Source organism: Periplaneta americana, chromosome 9, assembly GCF_040183065.1.
Source record: "Periplaneta americana isolate PAMFEO1 chromosome 9, P.americana_PAMFEO1_priV1, whole genome shotgun sequence".
NCBI classification, from domain to species: domain Eukaryota; kingdom Metazoa; phylum Arthropoda; class Insecta; order Blattodea; family Blattidae; genus Periplaneta; species Periplaneta americana.
This window is the reverse complement of record NC_091125.1, coordinates 134,789,408-134,795,407: the sequence shown is the minus strand read 5'-3', so window position 1 is coordinate 134,795,407 and position 6,000 is coordinate 134,789,408. Positions and strand designations below refer to the sequence as shown.

General features: G+C 34.7%; 1 protein-coding gene across 2 annotated transcripts in view; it reads left to right on the top strand.

Moving 5' to 3' along the window:
- The first annotated feature begins 1,093 nt into the window (after positions 1-1,093).
- The window catches only part of alpha-Man-IIb (alpha-Mannosidase class II b), a 1,305,824-nt gene continuing 1,300,917 nt past the window's right edge, over positions 1,094-6,000 (top strand). For both annotated transcript variants that reach the window (XM_069835935.1, XM_069835933.1), the window contains exon 1: positions 1,094-1,221. The gene's annotated coding sequence lies outside the window, so the exon portion shown is untranslated. The remainder of the gene's footprint in view (positions 1,222-6,000) is intronic.

The window sequence follows — 6,000 nt, the reverse complement described above, 5'->3', positions numbered from 1 at the left end:
GGCCAGAAACATTTTTGTTTTATAATTTCAATTTGTACTCGCTAGCTAGTTAAATAAAATAAATTCAATTAAAATTAAATGATTTAATATTATTTGCTTCTATCCAACAATGCCACAATGACAGCGAAAGAGCGGGAAAAGCGTCTTTTTCTTCTTTTTTCTTATGGTACCATCTAGTGTTTTCCGCTAACAATTTATTACAATTACACATCCCCTGAAATTAAGTCGTTCTTTCTAATGGCACCGGTATGAATTTCGTAACATGCATATCTACAAAATTATAGCAGTTTATAATCACGATATGTTTCTGTGGATGCAGTGTATAATGTTTATAGTTGATAATCAGCTTTACCTATTTTAATATTGAGTTCGTGATCGTGTTTACTTTTAATATTAGGGTACATTTTGTTATTATTAATTTATACATTACTTTCTTCTTTTGCTTATGGCTGAGTGGAAGAGAATGCCTCATGGCCTTAACTCCGCCAGAATAAATAGATAAAATAAAATAAAAATAAGAAAATACAGAATAAACATGACAAGGGACACACAGCCAGTCTTGAGCAATTGGGAGATATTTTCTCCGCTTTCTGCCGGGATTCTAACCCTTGTCTGCTTGAATTTTAACCAGAATCCAATCCCTGTAAAAGAGACATAGTTATCCACTTTTGTACCGAGAATCGAACCTCAGTTCACAGAATTCATAAGCCAAAACGCTACGGTCAGTGCTATAGCGAGGACCTCCGTACATCTGTTTGGCTTAAAAACAACTCACATTTTACATAAATATCACTCAATGCACCAATAAACAATCCGAGGATAATCTGGACGTCAGCCAAATTGACTGGTGTGAATCGGACTTTAAAAAAAATATAAATATAGATTTAATGATGTGAACTGCTCTTACACTCCAGTGATAACGGGCGCCATCCATCACACGCAGATTGTCAGCAACTCGTTCACACAATTACAATCGAACAAAACACGATCGCCCTGCACAGTTGTCATGGCGACTCATATAGCGCTTCATTTGTTGCAGATGTTCTTACCTGGCGACGTTTGATTGCTTGTGTTGGTACCACTGAGTGGTTCAGCCGGAGAGAGACAGGAATCCAGTCTTGTCTTCATTGTCTGGTTGAGCGGACTGTTTACCTGTGAGAGTGTGTGTGTGTGTGTGTTTCTTGCCTGCTACTAGAACGACTGCAGCGTGGATTCTTGCATGTAAGTACAGTCTAAATTCTTTTCTAAAGAATATCATTGTAGGTGATCTTAATGTATTGTGTTACCTAGCAACAAGTTAATGTCATTGCGTATCTAGTAATTCAGTTTGCAGATGTTAAAATGCGTTTTTCTTCTGTTTCTCGCTTTACCTTCACCGAAAGCCGGTTTTTTGTATGTCTATAGAGATTGTTGTTCGTTCTTGTTACGTACTGACGAAGGTGACTTAACTTGTTTGTTTTTAACAGGCTAAAAAACTAGTGAAAAGACCTAGGGCAGTTTCTGGCGAATTTGTTTTAGATTTCTAAACAAAGAGGTTGTGTATAGCGTAACTACGGACTTTATGCAGTGAGGGATAGTTTTTACACGTGCTTCTCTCTCCACGCGACAACTGACTTCTGTTTACGATGCGCAGAATGAGTGACGCGAAACATTAGAACTCAGGTATGAAAATTTCTTCCTCCATATACGATACACGATAATAAACATACAATAGAATAATGTGAACAATGTGCTCGTGCGTGAGTTCGTCTTATTATGTGATGGATTTTTTGTCGGGATAATAATAATAATAATAATAATAATAATAATAATAATAATAATAATAATAATAAATAATAATGAAGGTTTATTTAATCTCGCGGAATTAAGGCCATACCGCCTTCTAAAACACTCAACCTGGGGCCTGTTTCTCAAAAATACTAGTTTAGTAGTTCACCAGTTACTAGTTACCAGAGTATATTTCACCAGCTCTAGTAGATTCTGTTTCTCAAACTATTTTACCAGTCTAGTAACTTGTGACAATTTTTCACTAGTCACATGATCTGTTTCACTAGTCAGCTGATTGAGTTCTTTTGTTTATAGTCATTGGTAGATATTGTGATTTGAGGTTAGAAAGCTAAGTTGCTTGTTTTGGTTTTGATTTCTCTTTTCGGTTGAAATTCCATCAATTAAAAGCAAATTAACTATACTCAATATGATTAATAAATCAAAGGATACACTATTCGGTGATTTTTAAAGCACATTAACAAAAAATGATGAAGTAAACGAAATGACAAGACATTTTGTAATGTATGAGGCTAGGGAACGGATGCCTCAGAACAAAGATTATGCATACGTTAGGGACACTTACTGGCCCAACATTAAGAAAGCAACTTCGATAAGTACCAATTCAAATTCACTAGTGGATCTACTTCCGACATGAATGTCACTTATGACTTGATGAAAAATTCGCTATTTTTTTTTTTTTTTTTTTTTAGTTTTAAATTTGATATATTCATAATTATTATTGTCGTTCTATATTTAATTTGTAGGATAAAGCTAACAATATCAGAAGAACTGGCAGTGGAGGAGGAGAGTCAGCAAAAATTACTGACTTAAAAATTACTGCAGTTGATGAATTGGTATTAGATTATTAGTAAAGAATTCTGAAAGTTTTGCTGGTCTAGGACAGAAAGACCTGATGGCATTGGAAATTAATCAACATCCCGATTTGTAGAGCAATTTGTATTTGAAGCTTTGCTGATAATGTATGACTTCTATTTGTTTGCCTTGTTATGACAGGTCCCACTACATTTAACAACTCTTCAAGATTTTCAGCACTTTACCTAAACTTTTCATTATATTTAAACAATGCTCCTTTAAAGGAATAATATTTGTTCTTTCTCTATATAGTTTTAGCTCTTCTCATAACAACTTCATCACTTCAATCAGAATCACGAAACCACATAACCGCAATATTTTGTTTTAATATCTGAGAAAGGTTGTCACTGGTAACTGATAATATAGGAATCACCAGTCTTTAGAGTCTTGTAGCAATATTCCTGTTGAATACTAGTATAATCAACTAGATTAGAATTTTGAAAAACAGAATCACTTATGAACTGGTGAAATCGACCAATATTACTAGTCCGTGAACTGGTAACTACTACTTTACCCTTGTAGTTTCTAGAAACACAGACTTGTAAAATAAACTAATATTACTACTGTACAGACTAGTATTACTAGTCCATGAGGTTTGAGAAACAAGCCCCAGAAGTAAAACTGAGATACAAAAAACACTACAAATTTACAAAATACAGTAAAAAAACTGGAAAAGATAATTATTATACAAATCAGTAGAAATGAGACATAATATACACGGTGGACCGTAAGTAGTCATTAATTTCATGGAGCTATTCTTTGAGATATTTAAAACAAAAAAGTTTAATACAATTTTTGCTCGTTTTTGCTTCGTTTTCGAGATAAAAATGGTTCTATATGAAACATTTCATAGCGTTTTGCGAAAGCCATAGATTGAATTTCCAAATATGCTCAGTGAATTTAAGAGAGTACTGTATTATGATATTAAATGATTTATGCTAAATAATTTTGGTTTTGCTCTTTAAATATGCAGAAATTTGGTCCCAACAAATGTAATATTTTAACGTTTTCTTTTCACAACGAAAAGTTACATTTGTTCAGATCTAATTTCTGCACATTTAAATGACAAAACTAAAATTCTTTTAATAATTTATTATCATAATACACTGCTCTCTTAAATTGACTGAGCGTATTGGGAATTCAATCAGTTGCTTTTCCAAAACACTTTATGAAATATTTCATATAAAACAATTTTTATCTCAGAAAGGAAGAAAAAAACAAGCAAAACTGTATTAAACTTTTTTGTTTGAAATAGCTCAAAGAATAACTCCCTAAAATGAATTACATTACTTACGGTTCATCTTGAATAACATATTGAAAGAAAGGAAAAGGCATAATAAAATGTGAACATAAGTCAAAATAGTGAGACATAAAATGCATGAAAATATGAGGCAATAATAATAATAATAATAATAATAATAATAATAATAATAATAATGCAACTTACTTACAAATGGCTTCTAAGGAATCCGCAGGTTCATGCCGTCCTTACATAAGCCCACCATCGGTCCCTATCCTGAGCAAGATTAATCCAGTCTCTATCATTATATTCCACCTCCCTCAAATCCATTTTAATATTATCCTCCCATCTACGTCTCGGCCTCCCCAAAGGTCTTTTTCCCTCCGGTCTCCCAACTAACAGTCTATATGCATTAATAATAATAATAATAATAATAATAATAATAATAATAATAACAAAATGGTGAAGTACAAAGCATACAATGAACACAATTTTTATTAGGTACACACACCAAAGGAAATTATGGTAATAAAGTAAGTAGCGAGTTCATATTATAGACATAACATGTTACACATTGTAGGAAAAAAATGATGAAACGAAAACAGATAAAATAAATATCACTGGAATATCAAAATGTAGTGAAATGCGTGGAAACATGCAATACTATAATTATCATAACAATAAGTTAATTTGGCAACTCGTCTTAGAATAATTTTCTAACTTGGATTTAAAAGATTACAAGGTTCGACAGCCATTAACTTAAGGCGGAAGAGAGTTCCAGTGACGAGAAGTAGTAACAGTGAACGATGAGAAATACAGAGATGATGTATGGAGTGGTGGTTATCTCCAATTGTAAGGCGAATGTTAGGTAATCCTACAGTGAAACCTTCGTCACATCTCCTAAAATACCATCTGGGCTGGGGCTCCTTTAAGTGACCGATAAAACGTGACGGGGGGCCATTTATGAAATCTCTTTGATTACGTGAAACATCTTTATTCCTGGTATGCAACTTTTAGGTTAGGTAAGGATGGATTAAAGAATTGAATAAGTAAATACTATCACAGGCAAGACGAGTATGAATGAATGAATGAATGGATGGATGAAAGGGTGAAATGGGAGAAGAAACGCTAAAAGGTACGCGTAAACGCTTCTTTTCAAGGGAGTTCGTAGCTCAGAAAAACTGAGTATGTGAGCTCCAAGCCTGTAGGCCACTTGTCTCACTCAGAGTTTCGCTGTCCCACTGAAGAAACTCTAGAGAATTTTGATGAGAAAAGCCGCAAATGGACGTGATCTAATAGCTACATATACAGGGGAGAGGGGAGAACATATAGGCCTACCATATCCAGTGATTAGATAATGGGGCGAGACGAACCTTCTGGAAAACCTCGAGGCACATTAAATAAAGAATGGAACGAGACGGGCCGCGTGGAAAACCACGAGGCACCAAGTTCATCTTACACTTTTGTTTCCATGGTACCACAAGTGCCAGCGAGTTTTCATTTCAAAACGTTACAATTTTTCTCTCATTGTAAGTCAAGTATTGATGTTTAGCGTGAGAATTATGGCTAGGTAGATCAACAATATCTAAGAATCAAATCCATTCGTGTGCAGCGCCATACCCTAAAGGGTTTTGCTACTTCGTCCTAGCCCAGATATTAGTAGCCCTTACTTATATCGTCGTGATTGTGCGAGCAATGTGTGCTAAGAAGCATCTGAAAGAATCGTTCAGTGGCGCACTGTCATTTCATTACATTATTGAATTTATGGCGTGAAGGAGAATCTACAGGGTGTTAAAAAGTATAAAATATTTTAGGAGGTGACAGTATGCATGAAAACAAGGAAAAAATGTCTAATAAACATGGGTCCTACAAGACACACTTTCTGAGATCTGCAACATTTGTTCATAGGAGGTGCTCAATGTGACGTCCATTTATGGCAATGCATTTCTCTGCCCTACAATACAGCAGACTACCAGATAATCACACCGTAGTTGACACCCCTGGCGTGGAATAATGATACATCGCAAGGAATACTGAAAACAAAAGTGTGGTTGCGGATATGAGCGGGGTTCAGCAGAGATGGTGTTGTGAATTTTCGTAATCACCATGTATAGGCTGAT